Source organism: Eschrichtius robustus, chromosome 6 (genome assembly GCF_028021215.1).
Source record: "Eschrichtius robustus isolate mEscRob2 chromosome 6, mEscRob2.pri, whole genome shotgun sequence".
Classification (NCBI taxonomy): Eukaryota; Metazoa; Chordata; class Mammalia; order Artiodactyla; family Eschrichtiidae; genus Eschrichtius; species Eschrichtius robustus.
In genome coordinates, this window is record NC_090829.1 from 80866012 (window position 1) to 80885227 (window position 19216).

Below are 19216 nucleotides of genomic sequence, written 5' to 3' on the forward strand. Positions count from 1 at the left end.
TTCTTCAATGGTTTTTTAAGTTTTCTGGGAAATTCTTCTTCATGATACTTATGGCTTCCTTCTAACTGCTGTGATGTCTGGTAGCGAGGGACCCCTTATTATCAACACTTCGATTCTGCAGAACATGAGGCACTCATTCCTTTCACTTCTTCACTTATGACAGCATATCCATATTCTGTCTCTCTCTTACTCTTCTCCAGGTAAGATGGAGAAACTCATCTGATTGGTTAGAGATTGAAACCCACTGGGCTACTTTCCATGTATGCTTGCTGCATAAAAGTATTCCAAGTCTCCCTAGTAGATGCAACTCACTCCCAAGTGTGTACCATGATCTAGAATTGAGGAGGGGGATGAGAGTCAGTAGTGGGAGCTCCCCCTGAACTAACATATACTCAGACTTTAATTTCTCTGGGAGCTCTGTGCTTCAGGAATTTGGACTCTCCAACAATTTTGTGCCAACAGTTTCTCATCCCAAAGCGATCCTTTAGTCACACTACAGACTTCTTCCTTGGATTTTACCTTGTCTATTCTTAAGCATTTTGAAGAGAGGCAAGGCCTTTGTCAAGAAGCACAAGGATTCACTGTGACTAATTATGCATGCATGCAAAAAACTTTTCCTGCCTCAGAAATCAGTTTGTTGTGATTGTGCATTGCTACTGACTGTACTACTGCAGCAACCCCAACCTACTACATGGCCCCAATTGTCATGGTCACGTGGCTTTAAACACAAGTTTTGCTCATCACTCAGGATGTTTTCAAGAGCAAAGATTTATTAAAGTTGGGGTGTTTCAACTCAAGTCATTTTAAGCAGAGGGCTGCCAGTATCAGGAAAAAGTTTTCCTTTCTTGGTAAACTTCAATTAGCTAATGAGAATTTTGTAATACCTTATAGTTTTCTTTTTGCCTAAACACAAAGCTTAATTTTAGAAGACGATACAAGGATAAAGATTTTTTAGAAAATATTCTATTTTAAGTTTCATTATATGTTCTTTATTAGAAGCTGCTTTAAATCCTTTATTAAAGTAGGTATTGATTTTAACTTTAGTTCACTGCTGTATAGCAGGGGTGGGCAAACGATGGCCCATGGACCAAATCTGGCCTGCTACCAGTTTTTGTGCCTGAAGTTTTTTTGGAACACAGCCACAGTCATTCATTTATGTGTTATCCATTGCTGCCTTCACCCTAAAATGGCAGAGTTGAGTAGTTGCAACAGAGACCATCTTCCCTGCAAAGTCTAAAATGGTTACTATCTGGCTCTTTACAGAAAAAGTCTCCTGTTCTCTGCTGTTCCCTTCCTCCCACCTTGTACCCCATCATCCCTAACTCATGTCTTCTCATTTTGTGTTCCCGATTTTCCATTTCACAAGTGAATAATATAACCTTTACCTAGTTAAGGTTAGCAATTTTAAAGGAACAAAATAAAATTCAGTTGCCTCTTACTTGTGCAGTACTTTTCTGTCGATCAGTGATCCTCAAGGCAAACAAAACAAAAAAACAAAAACGTTGCCCCAATCCTAGTTTTCCTAGGATAAGGTAAAACCTTTCAAGTTTGTATGATCAGGTATTTTTTCAGCTCGGGAAATTTTTTATTATAACTTTGATTATTGTTTCTATTTTATTTGTTTTTGTTTCATCTTTAAGAATTCCAGCTGCTTGTAGGATTGTTCATCCAGGGCTAACCGCTGTCTGTTCTTATGATTCCCTGCTTCAGTTTTCTAAGAGGCCATTTCTTTTTGCCTCTTATTAAAAACACCAAGCAGATAGTTTCTAAAGGTTGTTTCCTATAGTAATGTTGTTACCAAGTCCAAGCTCGCTCTGCTCGCCACACGACAGGCCAATAAATCAGGAGACGAGGTGTTGAGGCAAGGAATAGTGACTTTATTCGGAAAGCTGGCAGACCGAGAAGATGGCAGACTAAAGTCTCAAAATAACCATCTTATCGGGGTCTGGATGCCAGTTTCTTTTATAGAACAGAGAGGGGGAGGAGGTGAGGAAGTAAAGTAAAAAGGCCATTAGTTTTGCTTGGCTTGGCCAGCATGGGGAGGGGATGTATTAATTTTTTCATGTCTGCAGTCATTCACAGGTGGGCAGGGTCACATCGTCTCCCAGTGAGCTGAACAAAGGCACTTTAGTTTAACATTCAGGCAGAGGGACAGGGTTCCCTGAGGCAGACCATTATGTATGATTATAACAAAAGTTACAAAAAGCAAAGGTTAAAGTCAAAGAAACAGATCCAACATGGAGTCAAAATTGGCTCTTTCTTGTTACAATTCCCCACTGTCAATGTCCATTCCACAGTATTGTGGGAAAAGGGGTGACGACCATTCTAACTGCTTCATCAGATGGATCTTTCTGGGAGTGTCCACCAAGCGGTGCCAGTGTTCCAAATGTTGAGATTTGTCTTCTTTTGTTCCTCTTTAGAAAGTGTCTACTTTACACCTGTAGACTTAAAAAATATTCACAACCTAAAAGTTGAGAGTTATGTTTTATTCAGCGGGAGTTTTTTTAGGACTTCAAACCCAGGAGGCAACATCTCAAGTTAAGGAATTTGCGCTTTTCTATATATGGGAAGATGCAAGAGTCTGGGCTCACTGAAATCAGTCCTTTGATATGCACCACAGCTATCTGGGGCCTGTATCCTGTTTTTTCACATCCTGAGTTTCCTTAGGGCTCACAGTAGGGAGTGGCTGCAGTCTGATGGCTGCTAGATGGCAGGTATTCTTTTCCTTCCTGAGTTCCCTCAGGGTTCACCAGCTCACATTGGAGGGCTGCAATTGCTGATGACTTATATGGCAGGAAATATTCCATTTCTCAAATCCTCTCCTCTTGGTCAGGAATTCGACCAACATTTTGGAGACATTTCATGATCAAATTTTGTCCCACGGCGCTAGGAGGCTCATCCTAGATCAGGCAAAAATTCTTGATATGCCACTCGAGGTGCTAATTTTTGGATTAGGCCCTACTGATAATTAAAGATTCTCTGGATCCTCTGTCTAATTATGATCCAAGAGACATTGTCCCTTGTTGCTTCTTCCCATACTTAGAATCACACTATTACAATTATTTTATGTTATAAATGTGATCTATTTCCTCAAGATGTTAACCATCATCTATTTTGTTGGAGGCCTGGTTACACACTAGGTACTGTAGTAGACAACAGTCTTATAAAATAGACAGGATAAAAGTAATGCAGCTAGTAACACTGACAAAGTTATAGGGCAGCAGGGAGACACAAAGCACAAACAGTTTGGAAACAAAGAACTAATTAAAGCAATGATTAGCATAACTAGTTGTAATCCAGCTGCAATAAAATATCAAGTCCACAGGAGAGCCAGCTGGAGAGGCCAAATTCTGGCAGGATCAGGTAGAGAGAAAAAGATAAATGTTTCATCTTTGTTCACAAAGACGTACTTTATCAGCTTGTCATAGGTCATAGCATAAGAGAAAAGGTTTTTCTGGAAAACAAAGATTAAAGCTAGTATATTTCCCAAAGTCATAAACCATATTCATCAGTTCATTCAGTCCCATGTAATTAATTCCTGTTTATCTGGATGAAATAATCAGGTTTCCCATTAGTTTTGTCATTTGTTACCCAGTCCAGTGGTATTATCTAAAGGCTATCAGAAACTTATATTTGTTAAAAAGTTTCTTTTTTATGAATCTCCTTGAAGATATGGCAGTTTTGCAAAGTATTAACCTTAGCTGCCTATGAATGATGAAGGTCTTAAAAAGGCATGGTTAAAGATCTGATTACAATTCTTCTTGGCAAAGAAGTTTATCCAAGTTGTTGTGACATACAACATTTTAAGATAACAATTAAAATTATAACATTATACCAGGACATATACAAATTTCAGAAACTTTATATAATCTCTAGAATGTCTATATTAGTAACATTTACCATACAATATAACCTAAGAAGATTTATTACTCATTTGAAAATACTTCCCATGTAATTTAACATACCAAATGAACCTGTCTTGCTTTGGGATACTTCAGGAGCCCTTTGAAGAATCCCAAAGTTAGCTAGAGTCCAAAAGGACTTCATTAGAATTTGATTTAGGAAGTTTTGTCAAGAAACTAAAGAGTCTAGAACACTCAGTCAGATAGGATCACAGGTCACTGTGAAACAATTATTATTCACTTAACCAAAGTAACAATAAAAGATTTCAAAGGCAAATACAGAACTGATCACTTAAAAGGTAAAGAAACTTAAAATCTGTTATCAAAGGCAGTTCAACATTTTAAGAAAACTTGTCCTCTTAACAGAAAAGCCAGATTCAAGTTTTGCACCAGCTTTTAAAAATTCATTTACTCAGTTAAGTTTAATCTCAGCCTGACCATGCATAAAACTCCTTTTACTCAAAACATATTTTGCATTTTCCTCCTGTATAAAGAAATGTTTTATTATTGTCAGTAGCTTTAATTACATATTTAAATTAGAATCCCCGACTCTGAAAAACCTTAATTTCTGGTGAAAACCAAGAGGCAAGTAATAGTTACCAAAATCTGGAGAGGCTATTTTAGATAATTTTCAGAATGTAATTATTCCTATAGAGTTTACCTAAAAGCTCTTATCTCATTTACATTTACTTTAAAGTTTCATCATATCAAGTTATTTTTCATGCTGACAAGTTTGCAACAGATATAACAAGGTTTCATTTAACTTCTGTTAAATCTAGGTGCAGAAAAAGTATTATACTTAATGTTGATGACTCTGAAGACATGTCTATATTAATTAGATCAACAAACTTAAACATTAATACCAGGTATTAATTTAATACTAAATATTTCCCAGTTCACGAGAACCTGAAACTCATTTAGCTTAATTTCTCTTGTATTTAGAATTGTTTGGTTTGTAAGCGCTTACTTTTCTTTAAGCCAATTAAGTAGAGCTCATTTACAGATTAACCTCAGCAATGTTATCCAAAGACAAAGACATATACAAACACAAACAAACAGAGAGACCTCATAGTTCTCCTTTCAAAATTTCAGCCCTGAGTCAGGTACAGCAATGTAAAACCCATCAGTTTACAAAAGAGGTTGGATTAAAATTGGGTTTCTGGCACATGGAACAAATCAAGCTCACTTGTCTAAATGGCTCAACCCTTTTTACTTAATAGTTATGGAAAACAAGTCAAGTTCTAAATTACTTTGCCCTCTTTTCAAAATTTGCATTTTAAAAAGATGGCAGAGATGAGAGTTCCTGAGAGAACCAGATAGGACATTTGAATCTCAAAGATACAGGCAAGTTTCTCTGAGGATGACTTTGTTTCCTTCTCTGGGGTTTCCATGAGCGTCATTTGTAGGCTTAAAGAGTGCTCTGGTGGGACCCTGATGTCAAACTGTTCTGGTGAAAAAGTTACCTGAGCATTGAATTTACAAAGGAGACTTGTCCCAAGAAAGGGGGATTGGATACTCTGGCATATATAAGAAGCTATGTTTCAGGGTGAGGTTCCCTAGTTGGCATTCTAAGAGGTTGTAAGAATGAATGGTTTTGTACTTCTCCAGAAACTCCTGTGACCGGGATAGACTGAGATGTTTTCTGTGCCATCTTGGTGTTTACCACAGAATATGTGGCACCCCGTATGTATTAGAAAGTCAATCAACTTGTTCCCTACTGTCAAAGTTACCCAGGGCTCCTGTGGGGAAACTAGAATCAGATGCCTCAAGTCTAAGGGAGTCCCCTGGCCTCTTACAGGATATCAGCACAAGGGAAATTGCCCTGCTGCGGAAGTGGCTCCCAGTCCAAATTGGGTGCCCTGTTGGGTCTTAGATGGTAATACTAAACCAGGTCCCTATGCTCCAGGGGTTAATATAGAAACTTCTATTCGATCCCCATGGGTAGGAGAAACAGGAGGTGGTGAAAGGAGTGAATATGTTGGTGGCATGGGGGGGCAGTTGAAACAACTGCCGGTGCAGCTTGCTCGGCCAGTGGGGGAGCTGGATAGGCCGGAGGGGCTTTAGATTTTGAAGTAACACACCCCCACTCTCATTTTCTCCCTCTTCCCCTTGTAGAACAGGTTTCCCCTTGAGTTTCCTTTCAGACCACTGCACCATAAGGTGGCAGCCCTCTGACTCCTTTTCCTCCTGATGCAATAGCATAAATGCTCCTACATATGGAATCTCATCTCTTTTCTTTGCTCTTTTGCAAAACACTTCTAATTGTGAGATCGTATAATAATTGAGTGAGTCATTCAGGGGCCATTGCTCTTCTGAACTTAACATATATTGGGTCCACACCCTATTACAATAGTATATCATGTCTGTCTTAGTCATAGGTTCACATCTCTGTTTTGCCCATTTATCTAATATACACCCCCAAAGGGCTCTCCTTCAGGATAGTTGGAGTTACTTCCCATTTTTATAAGTTTGATGACACCAAAACACAAAAGATGCAAACAAATTCCAACACAAAAAGCACAAACAAATTCCAACACTGACGCACAAAAAACCAAAACCAACGAACCCGTTCCCAGATCAGGTAGAGTCCAACAACAATTCCCCTCTCCAACAGGGTACCCCAACCGAACAAATTAGCTTGTCTTATACAGGAAAAGCCCAAATTGAGGGGGGAATATGCTCCCGGTGTGCACACCTGAGCAACTTACCCTCCATAATCGAGTCCGTCGACTCATAGAAGTTTGTCAATTCCCTGCATCAACTGCCGAGTGCTGGGGTAGCTGGTGCCACTTCAGGGAATTCTGAAGGGAAGATCCACAGGACAAATGGTCCTGGCAGCCGCTAGGGCCTTGCTCCAATATTCCCTGACTGGGGCTGGCGAGCCACAAGCAGCAAGGCTCCTGGCTGGCTAAGCCCAATTTGTTACCGAGTCCAAGCTCGCTCTGCTCACTGCACGACAGGCCAATAAATCAGGAGACGAGGTGTCGAGGCAAGGAATAGTGACTTTTTTCGGAAAGCCAGCAGGCCAAGAAGATACCAGACTAAAGACTCAACATAACCATCTTATCGGGGTCTGGATGCGTTTCTTTTATAGAACAGAGAGGGGGAGGAGGTGAGGAAGTAAAGTAAAAAGGCCGTTTATCTTGCAAAATATCTCCTTGCTTGGCCGCATTGAGGAGGGGATGTGTTAATTTCTTCTTTTCTGCAGCCATTCACAGGTGGGCAGGGTCAGAATGTCTCTATGTGAGCTGAACAAAGGCACTGTAGTTTAACAGTCAGGCAGAGGAGCAGGGTTCCCTGTGGCAGGCCATTAAGCTTACAGTTATAGACAGTGACTCTAGTAACAAAAGCAATGAAAAGCAAAGGCTAAAGTAAAAGAAACAGATCCAACATGGAGTCAGAACTAGCTCTTCCCTATTACAGTAAGATATTTTCTAAGATAGGCTTTCATTGTTTTCAGATAACATACATTTTCTTTCATAAGTTCTTTACATGGGTCCCATGTTGATTTGTTGTGGATGCTTTTGTTTATTTATTGTTTTTCCTATTTATTGATCTTTAAATGAGGAGAGATCTATTCAACCCTGACACTTGTCAAAACGTAGGATGGGCAGATTGCTCTCCAGCAGCACCCTCTCCATGGGTGTTGCAAGAATATACTTCTCAGAGCTAAAGCTCAGTGGTGACTTGATGTGCCATTGTATGGATATACCAAGGTTTACTTTTCTGTTCCTATGTAGATGATAGACATTTGGGTCAGCATGAATAGTACTGCTACAGCATTCTTGTCATGCCTGTTGGTGTACATACTCATGCATTTCTTCTGGAGAATGAAATGTTGTGAGAATGAAATGCTGGGTCATGGGGATTGCATATTTTCAGTCTTAACAAATAATGCCAATGCACTATGAATAGCAAACCAAAACCACTTAAATATCCAGTAACATTTTTTATTTGATTCAACAAGCTGGCATATCTTCATAGTTAACGAAATGTTGGAATGAGACATGAGAAAATTTTCTCTTGAAGTAGAGCCTCTAGGAAACACCAAAGAGAATAAAGCTCCTTCATTTGATTATTATTACTGAAAATCATTTTAAATTATTGGGAGTTTAAAGAAAATAAATCTGTTTTCCTCATGCATCACATATTGACAAGCCCATAAGAGCTGCACATCTGAGGAGAAGCACAGATGACTGGAATGCTCTATGATGATTTGTACAGCTTCTTTTTAAAAAGATCATAGTCTGTAAAAAAACAACACAAATATTTATGATTACATCATTTTTTTAGAAACAATCATTATCAGATCAACACATCCAAAAAATTACTGAGATACAATTACACAGAGTCCTGGTTTTGAAGTCACACAGCCCCAGACATATCCCAGCTCTGCTGCTTACGGGCCCCACGATCCAAACGTTTCCTAACTCCCCTCAGTTAGTCTCAGTTTCTAAATTCTACAACTTGAAAAAAGACTTTACATTAACTGGTATAACTTAAAAATTAATATGTGTATATAGTAAAAAAAAAATTCAGACTACAAAAGGACAGAAACATGTGGAAAGTAAGCCTCTTTCCCCCCAGTCTGACCTACAGTGCTCAGTTTCCATGCCAGCAACAACTATTTACCAAGTTCACATTGATCTTTCCAGGATTATTCTGTGTATATTGCAAGCATAATGCACGTATGTACATGTTTGTATATCTACATAGGTATTTCTAACTTTTAACTACAGAATATGACACACAAAGTACAAAAAAAAATCATTGTACAGCTTAATGAATTAATGTGTACTACTCATCTCTGTAAATACCACCCAGGGCAAAAACTCCCATAAGCTCCCGCTTTGTTCCAATCACAACCCTGTTCTTACCCTCTAAACGGAATCACTATTCTGATTTTTATTTGATTTTTACAGTAATCACTTCATTGCTTTTTTTTATATCATTACCTAAGTGTATACTCCTCAACACACAGTTTAGTGCTGACTTTGAATTTTATATGAATAGACTCATACTGTAGATTTTTTTTTTTTTTGGATTTGGCTTCTTTCAGTTCTTATTATATTTGTGAGATTCATCCATGTGTTTGTCTTTAGTTCTTCATTCTTTTTATCTGCTGTAGAGTAGGAATTAACAGACTTTTTCTGCAAAGGGCCTGACAGTAAATATTTTAGGCTTTGTGGGCCAAAAGACAAAATCAAGCATATTATGTAGGTACTAAAATAACAAGAAAGAAAACAAATTTTCACAAATTTTTATTGATAAAATTCAAAAGATAGTAATAATAGTTGACTACAGTTTTTTGTAATACAGGTCTCCTGAAGAAAAGAATGAAGCTCTTATTTAGGGGATAACATTTTACTTAATTGGGGTTCAGGTAATTTAAATTGATTGCAAATGTTCATCTGTTAATGGTGATGTGTAATGAGACTTCCCCCCATTGAAGTTTTGAAAATGTCTTTCAGACAAATATGATATCACTTGTATGTGGAATCTGAAAAATAGTACAGAACAGAAACAGACTCACAGACATAGAAAACAAACTTACAGTTACCAAAGGGGAAAGGGACAGGGAGGGAAAGATTAGGAATGATTAATAGATACACATTACCATATATAAAATAGATAAACAATAAGGATTTACTGTATAGCACACGGAATTATATTCAATATCTTGTAATAACGTATAATAGAAAAGAATTTTAAAACTGAATCACTTTGCTGTATACCTGAAACCAACAAAATATGTAAATCAACTGTACTTCAGTTTTAAAAAATGTCTTTCACAGATAGGTGCTGGCAATACTGATCTCAATCCATAAGCATGTGCTTTTAATTGTGCATATTTATTGCTTGGAAGGCATTTATAGAACTCCATTAGATTCTTCTCTTGATATTTGCCTTTTAGCACATCATTAAAATGCAGATTAATCACTTCCATGATGGTTAGATGGACATGCCTCCACTGCGCAGTTAAATAACTTTGAAATATGGAAATTTCCTTTGCACTTGTTTCAAGGTCCAAAAAACGCTCCTGGAAGTATAGTTTAAGCTCAGAAAATACATTCACTGCAAATATGCATGGGAATGGACACCTTGTTTTTTTAGCTTTGGCAGCACAGGAAGTATATAAAGCAGCTTACTATTACTTGTGATTCAGACAATGTTAGTTGCCATTGAAATGACTTTACCATAGTATAAATTCTACATACAGGTTCTGTTTTGCCTTGTAATTTTAGGTTGGATTCATTAAAAAATATTACCAAGTCTGCAGCAAAAGCTAATTTCCAAAGTCATTCAGTGTTCCATGATGGTGGCTAAGGGTAGTTTTCTTAGAAAAATCTCAATCTTGTTCTGAGCTCAAAAAAATCACACAAAAATGCTACCACTGCTAAGCCATCAAACATCACGGTGGTAGGGCAAGTCAGGATATTCTGCTATTTCTGACAAAAAAAAAATTCATGGAACAATGAATTAACAATGGATAAATCCATGAGGCTGAGTGAGGATCACATTGACACAGCTGGCTAAATAACACATGGTAGATTCAAACATCTTTCTACTAGTAAAGGGGTTATCTACCAAAAACCTAAAGCTGACATTCTGGGGAAATTTGGCCTTACGTCTGGGGCTCCTCCAGATTCCAATCCATCATGCTTGCTCACACAGAGTTTTTAAAAAGTCTTGCTGGTTTCTCTTTCCCTTAGTAAAGTCTTATAACCAGATTTGGCCAGTGCCTGAGGGGAAGAAAATGGCCAGTGATCTTAGATCACTTAGGAAGGACTCTTTCCTCTCTACCATTTTAGTTCATCGAGTTCCCCTTTATTGCCAGAGCTGTTCACTGTCTCTGAAAGGTTACAGTATATCCATAATTTTCTCTAATTCTTGAAGCTACCTACTGTATCTACTTAGAATCAGAAGACATGTCTATTTTGTTTTAGTCCTGTTACTTTTGTTTCCTTCCTTTTACTTTTTTTGCATCTAATTTGCCATTCTTTTTCTAAATTCTGGAAAAGGATACTTAGTCTTACTTTCACCTTTTCTCTTCTAATAAATGCCTTTAAGCCTACAAATTTCCATCTAAGCACCACATCAGTCCCATTTCACATGTTGGATATATATGTAGCATTTTGGTCATTTTTCAGTTCAAAATATTTTCAAGTTTCTATTCTGATATTTTCTTTGATGAACAGATTATTTACACCTGAATTTCCTAATTTCCAAACAAATTAGAATTATCTTGTCATTGATTTCAGTTTCATTCCATTTTTATCAGAGAACACACTTTGCCATGGTTTCAACTTTGAAATAGTTGACATTTGCTTTATGACACAGTATATAGTCAGTTTTTGCAAATGTTCTCTGTGTGCTTGAAAATAATTTGCATCCTGGAGTTGTTGGGATAATATTCTATAAATGTCCATTAGGTGAAATTTCTTAACTATATATCTCAAATCTTCTATTTTTTAGTTTTTTTTCCTCTGCTTGCCATATCAGTTCCTGATAGAGATTAAAATTCCCAGCATTATTATGGATTTTTCTGTTTCTCCTTGCAGTTCTCTTAACCTTTGCTTCATATAGGTTGAGGCCATGTTATTAGATATATTCAAATTCTGACTCATTATACCTTCCCATGAATTAAACCTTTATCTTTATGAAGTGTCCCTCTTTTGCTCTAGTAAGTACTTTCCGGCTTAAAGTCTTCTTTGTTTGTCATTAATATAGTTAACATCAGCTTTCCTGTGGATGGTGTTTTCATGGTGTCTTTTACTTTCCTTTAACTTGTAACCATTCTGCATATTTAGATTTTATATATAAAAGGCATACAATTGAGTTATTTTTTAATTCAGTCTGACAAATTCTGACTTTACTTTGAGCATTTAGTCTATCTACATTTAATGTAATTAAATGATGAATCAATGATAAACACCTACCATTTTATTCAGTGCTTTCTATTGGTTCTGTTTCCTTTTTCTCTCCTTCTGTCCTCTTTTTGTATTGAGTGTTTTTTGTTTATTTCATTTTCTTCTATTAGTTTCGATGTCATACATCTTTTCACTATCCTTTAGAATTTACCCTAAAGGATACAAAATGTTTCCTTGAGTTATCAACTGTAATGTTAGGTGATACTTTTATCCTCTTCCTAGACAATGCAAGTGGCTTGGGACAATTTAACCCATCTATGCCCTTCCTGACGTATATACTGTTGTTGTTGTATAACTGTACTGCTGCTATTGTTGCTGTTTCTTCTAATTGTTGTTATATGCCATCAATAAATATTTATCCATATGCTGATCCTTCATTTATCTCCAACCTTCCAACTGGGATAATTTTCCTTCTGCTTGAAGAACACCCTTTAGTAATTTATTGTAGGGCAAGTCTCCTAGTGACAAATTTTCTGTTTCATTTATCTGAAAATGTCTTTTATTGTCATTCTCAAGGATATTTTTGAAAGGTATAGAATCCTATTTTATTATACTATTTAAGCATATTGAATATATCATTCCAGTATTTTCTGGCTTTGTTTCTGGTGAGAAGTCAACTCTTAGCTTAATTATTGCTCTTATGAAGGTAATTCATCTTTTCTCTCTCAACACTTTTAAGATTTTCTTTTCTTTTGTTTTCAGTAGTCATATTAAAATGCATCTGGGTATAGATTTCTTTTTATTTTGTCTACTTGGGGTTAAGAAGCCTTCTTAAACATTGACCCTTTCATTGGTTTTAGAAAATTCATATTTTATATGATTTCCCAACACATTTCTTCTCTTAGAAGTCAAATTTCTTGAATCCGTTTGTCGCTTCCTAAGGATTAAGTTATACTACATCTATCCTTTTCTTCTGTAGTTTCCAATTCTTTGTCTCTGTGATTCTTTCTAGATAAATTATTCTGATCTTTTAATTTACAAATTTTCTCTTCAGCTGTATATATCCTGTTCTTAAATCTATTCATTGAGTTTCTCATGTTGACTTCTGTATTTTTAAATTCTAGAATTTCTATTTTCTTCAAATCTGCTATATCATTTTTATCATTTCTAGTTCTCTTAAAAATTTCCATATTGACTTTCATTTCTTTGAACATAGTAAGTGCCTTAGCTCAGGATGCCATAACAAAATACCTTAGACTGGGTAGCTTAAGTAACAGAAACATATTTTCTTTTTAAATGAGAACTCAGGATTTACTCTTTTTTTTTAAAAGAGAAACTTTAAAAAAATATATTTATTACTTACTTATTTATTTTTGGCTGCATTGGGTCTTTGTTGCTGCATGTGGGCTTTCTCTAGTTGCAGTGAGCGGGGGCTACTCTTTGTTGTGGTGCGTGGACTTCTCATTGCGGTGGCTTCTCTTGTTGCGGAGCACGGGCTCTAGGTGCGTGGGCTTCAGTAGTTGTGGCACGTGGGCTTAGTTGCTCCGCTGCATGTGGGATCTTCCTGGACCAGGGCTTGAACCTGTGTCCCCTGCATTGGCAGGAGGATTCTTAACCACTGTGCCACCAGGGAAGCCCAGGATTTACTCTCTTAACCACTTTCATATATAACATATAGCAGTGTTCATTATATTTATCATGCTTATTACATCCCCAGTACTAATTTATCTTGTAACTGAAAGTTTATACCTTTTGATTGCCTTCGTCCAATCTCCACTTCTCCCCCCACACCTCTGGTAACCACAAATCGATCTCTTTTTCTGAGTTTGTTTTTGAAGTATAATTGACTTACAAAACTGTGTTAGTTCTTATTACACAACATAGTGATTCGATTTTTCTATACATTTCAAAATGATCCCGATAAGTCTAGTTAGGATCTGTCACTGTGCAAAAATATTACATAGTTTTTGACTATATTCCCCAAATCGTACATTTCCTACCCAAGACATTTATTTTGCAACTGGAATCTCCCTCACCTATTTCTCTCTTCCATCCACCCCCTCCCCTCTGGAAACCGCCTCTTCGTTCTCTGTAGCTATGACTCTCTATATGGTTATGATTTTATTTTTTCTTTTGTTTTTAGATTTCACATATAAGTGAAATCATACAGTATTTTTCTCTCTCGGTCTGATTTATTCCACTTAGAATGATATCCTGTAGATCCATCCATGTTATCACAAATGGCAAGGTTTCATTCCTTTTTATGGCTGAGTAATATTCCACTGTGTATACATGTACTACCTCTTCTTTATCCATTCATCTACTGATGGGAACTTAGGTTGCTTCCATATCTTCGCAACTGTAAATAATGCTGCTATGAACATAGGGGTGTACATATCTTTTTTAATTAGAGTTTTCATTTTCTTTGGATAAATACCCAGGAGTGGAATTGCTGGATCACATGGTAGTTCTGTTTTTAATTTTTTGAGGAATTTCCGTACTGTTTTCCATAGTAGCTGCACCAATTGACATTCCCACCAACAGTGCACAAGGGTTCCCTTTTCTCCACAGCCTTGCCAACACTTGTTTTTTGTGGCCTTTCTGATAATAGCCATTCTGACAGGTGTGAGGTGATATCTCATTGTGGTTTTGATTTGCATTTCCCTGATGATTATTGATGTTGAGGATCTTTTCATGTGCCTGTTGGCCATCTGTATGTCTTCTTTGGAAGAAGTCTACTTGGATCCTCTGCCTATTTTTAAAAATTAGCTTATTTATTTATTTATTTGGCTGCATCGGGTCTTAGTTGTGGCATGTGGGATCTTTCGTTGCAGTGCGCGGGCTTCTCTCTAGTTGTGGCGCATGGGCTCCAGAGCACACAGGCTCAGTAGTTGCAGCACGTGGCCTCTCTAGTTGTGGCATGCGGGCTCCAGAGCGCGTGGGCTCAGGTGTTGCGGTGTGCAGGCTCTCTTGTTGTGGTGCACAGTCTCAGTAGTTGTGGCACACGTGCTCTAAAGCGTGCGGGCTCAGTAGTTGCGGCGCACAGGCTTAGTTGCCCCGTGGCATGTGGGATTTAGTTCCCTGATCAGGGATCAAACCTGCGTCCCCTGCATTGGGAGGTGGAGTCTCAACCACTGGACCACCAGGGAAGTCCCCCTCTGCCTAATTTTTGAGTGTTTTTTTTGATGTTGAGTTATATGAGTTCTTTGTATATTTTGGATATTAACCCCTTACTGTATATATCATTTGTAAATGTCTTCTCCCATTCATTATGTGGCCTTTTCATTTTGTTGATAGTTTCCTTAACTGAGCAAAAGTTTTTTAGTTTGATATAGTCCTATTTGTTTATTTTTGCTTTGTTTCCCTTGCCTAAGGAGACATAGCAAGAAAAAAAATACTACTATGGCCAGTGTCCAAGAGCATCCTACATATGTTTTATTCTAGAAGTTTTCAGGTCTTATATTTAAGTCTTTAATTTACTTTGAATTTACTTTTGTGCATGGTGTGAGAAAGTAGTCCAGTTTGATTCTTTTCCATGTAGCTGTCTAGTTTCCCCAACACCATTTATTAAAAAGGCTGCATTTCCCCATTGTATATTCTTGCCTCCTTTGTCATAGATAACTGCCCATATAAGTGTGGGTTTATTACTGGGCTCTCTGTTCTGTTCCATTGATCAATTTGTCTGTTTTTGTGCCAGTATCATACTGTTTTTTTTTAAAATAAATTTATTTACTTATTTATTTATTTTTGGCTGTGTTGGGTCTTCGTTTCTGTGCGAGGGCTTTCTCTAGTTGTGGCGAGTGGGGGCCACTCTTCATCGCGGTGCGCGGACCTCTCACTGTCGCGGCCTCTCTTGTTGCGGAGCACAGGCTCCAGACGCGCAGGCTCAGTAGTTGTGGCTCACGGGCCTAGTTGCTCCGCGGCATGTGGGATCTTCCCAGACCAGGGCTCGAACCCATGTCCCCTGCATTGGCAGGCAGATTCTCAACCACTGCACCACCAGGGAAGCCCGCCTATCATACTGTTTTGATTACTGTAGCTTTGTAGTATAGTTTGAAATCAGGGCGTATCGTACCTCCAGCGTTGTTGTTCTTTCTCAAGATTGTTTTGGCTATTAGAAATTTATTTTCTCACAGTTCTGGAGGCTAGAAGTCCAAGATCAAGGTGCCATCATGGTCAGTTTCTGGGGAGGACTCTCTTCCAGGCTTGTAGATGGCTGCCTTCTTGCTATGTCCTCACATGGCAGGGAAAGAGAGAGAGAGCAAGCTCTCTGGTGTCTCTTCTTATAAGAGCACTATTCCCATCATGAGGGACCCACCCTCCTGATATCATCTAATCCCAATTGTATCCCACAGTCCTCATTTCCAAATGCCATCATATTGGAGGTTAGGGCTTCAACATACGAATTTTGGGGCGGGGGACACAATTCAGAGCACTGCATTCCATCCTAGCCTCCCAAAATTCATGTCCTTCTCACATGCAGAATACATTCATTCCATCCCAACAGCCCCAAAGTCTTAAGTCATTCAAGCATCAACTCTAAGGTCTGAAGTCCAAATTCTCATCTAAATCAGATGTGGGTGAGACTCAAGGTATGATTCATCCTGAGGCAATATTCCTCTGCAGCGGTGAAGCAGGCACATTATGTACTTCCAAAATACAGTGGTGGGACAGGCATAGGACAGATATTCCCATTCCAAAAGAGAGAAATCAGAAGGAAGAAAAGAGTAATGGGTCCCAAGCAAGTCCAAAGCCTAGCTAGACAAATTCTGTTGGCTCTTAAAGTTCAAGATTAATCCCCTTTGGCTCAGTGTCCTGCCTTCCAGGTCCACTGGGATGGCAACATTACTCCAGTGGCTCTGGGGATGGCCCCACCCCTCCAGCTCTGTTGTCCCCCATCCCCACAGCCTCGGTGGGGATCCCGTCACTGCACCTCTGCCAGGGTAGGGTGCCATAGGTGGTCCCATCCTTAAGGTTCTGGGCAGAGGCCATCTGACCTGTTGAAACCGAGGAAGTGGTTGATAAGCCTTCAGGATTATTTTTCCCTCTTCTTAAATACTGCACATTTGCAGCATAATGGCTCTATCATGTCATCCTGTCAAATCCAAGAAGTCTGATGCCTTCCTTCATCTTGTGTCCATTCCTTCATTTCAAACTGGCAGAGTTCCTACTCTTATAATTCCATAGACTCTTTATCAAATAGCTGTTCAGCCACACCCTTAGTGTTCTTTTTCAGAATGGATTTTCTCATTTTTTGAAATATGGATAGGCTGAGAATTTTCCAAATCTACAAGTTCTTGTTTGCTTTGCTTAACTATTCCTTCTTCAGTTCATCTCTCTCCATTCATATTTTCCTATAAAAGCAGTCATGAGGAACCAAGCTGCTCCTTCAACACTTTGCTTAGAAGTCTTCTCAGCTAAATATCCGATTTCATTGCTCAGAAGTTCTACATTCCACAGAACACTAGAACAAAGTTCAGCCAAGTTCTTTGCCACTTTATAACATGGATTGCCTTTCCTCCAGTTTCCAATAACACATTCCACATTTCCATCTGAGACCTTGTCAGAATTGCCCTTAACACCCATATTCCCAGCATGCATCTCAAAACTCTTCCCACCTCTACACATTATCTAGTTCCAAAGTTGCTTCCACACATTTAGGTATTTGGTACAGCAGTGCTTCACTTGTGGTGCCAAAATCTTAGATTGGGCTGCCATAAAAAAATACCATAGACCTGGTGGCTTAAACAACAAAAATGTATTTTCTCACAATTCTGGAGGCTAGAAATACATAGCAGTAAGCATAGTTATTCTAAAATCTGTGTCTAATAATTCCAATAGCTTAGATCCCTTTAGGTCTGTTTCTGTTATCTGTACTTTCTGCTGCTTGTTCAAATTGTCATGTCTCTTCATATACTGGATATCCTTGCTGTGTTCTGGAACTTGTTCATGAAAAATTGTGAAAATAAATTGAGGTCTAGGATGATGCCAACTTTCTCCAAAGGGAATTTAAGTGTTGTCCCTGACAATTTCCTTGAGGCAACAGGAATCAAGGATCTTCTAAATTTGTTTTATGGGACTGAGGGTTTTTTTGATCTTTCAGATGATTAGAAGCTAAACTGTAGTGTATTCGAGGGGTGATTTACTTCCAGTGAACACTTTCTACTAGGGCATAACCTTATGGAGTCCCAGCCCAAATGGAGGAGGTTTACTAGGGACTCAACCTTGACTCCAGTTTTTGTCCGTCTAGTTTTGCAAAGCTTGTGAAAGTATTGCTCAGCTTTTCAGCCACATTTACTAGAATCTGCATATTCTCTAAGGAAAAAAATGGCTCCAAATGCCAGACTCAACTCAATGGATTTTTCTACTCATAAATTTTCCCCCAGAAATGCCTCACTATTTTATTACCTCTTTTGTCTTTAGCTGATTTAAAAATTTTGTTTTTAATCAGTAGTCCATGCCTACTGACCCTCTCACTAAATATTATGAAATAACCTCACATCTGTCCTTCCCTCTGAGAGAAGGAAGAGGAAGTGATATATACTATGGGGGCAACTAAGCATCATGTTCCAACCATTTAATAGAAAGTATTAAGAAGATACTGTATTAATTTATTGGTTAACCTTCCTTGCTGAGTGTCTGTAGCTAGCCTGGAAAGTAGGTTTTTTTTGAAACTATATTTTATAACCACAACATGCTTTACATAGTGAAAGTAAAATACGTTTCATTAAAACCTAAGTATAGAGCTTCCCTGGTGGCGCAGTGGTTAACAATCTGCCTGCCAATGCAGGGGACACAGGTTCAAGCCCTGGTCCAGGAAGATCCCACATGCTGCAGAGCAACCAAGCCTGTGCGCCACAACTACTGAGCCTGCGCTCTGGAGCCCACGAGCCACAACTACTGAGCCCACGTGCCACAACTACTAAAGCCCACATGCCTAGAGCCCATGCTCCACAACAAGAGAAGCCACCGCAGTGAGAAGCCCGTGCAGTGTAATGAAGAGTAGCCCCCACTCACCACAGCTAGAGAAAGCCCACACCCAGCAACAAAGGCCCAGCGCAGCCAAAATTAAATAAATTAATAAATTAATTTTTTAAAAAAACAACTTAAGTATAAAAGAAAGAATCACTTTAAAACTCTTATGGCTTGATTTCAAAGATCACTGTAGATGTCATAGAACAGGTGTTATACTCAGAAGTAAATGCAGATGTATTCAATTCAAACGATGTAAATTATTAATCTTATTTAATTGGCATGGAAGAAAAATGACTACCCCAACATTAAAGATGATTTATTTTTAATTTTTAATTTATATTGGAGTATAGTTGATTAACAATGTTGTGTTAGTTTCAGGTGTACAGCAAAGTGATTGAGTTATACATATACATGTATCTCTTCGTTTTCAAATTCGTTTCCCATTTACGTTATTACAGAGTATTGAGC

At 38.2% G+C, this 19216-nt stretch overlaps 1 protein-coding gene across 4 annotated transcripts in view; it reads right to left on the bottom strand.

Annotated features, from left to right (window-relative positions):
* Positions 1–4797: 4797 nt before the first annotated feature.
* CFAP91 (cilia and flagella associated protein 91) overlaps positions 4798–19216 on the bottom strand; it is a 137546-nt gene continuing 123127 nt past the window's right edge. For 2 of the 4 annotated variants that reach the window (XM_068546679.1, XM_068546681.1), the window contains exon 18: positions 4798–8149. The gene's annotated coding sequence lies outside the window, so the exon portion shown is untranslated. Of the gene's footprint in view, positions 8150–11848; positions 11986–13136; positions 13365–19216 lie in introns of those variants that run through there. The other 2 variants (XR_011074319.1, XM_068546680.1) reach the window with 2 other exon arrangements.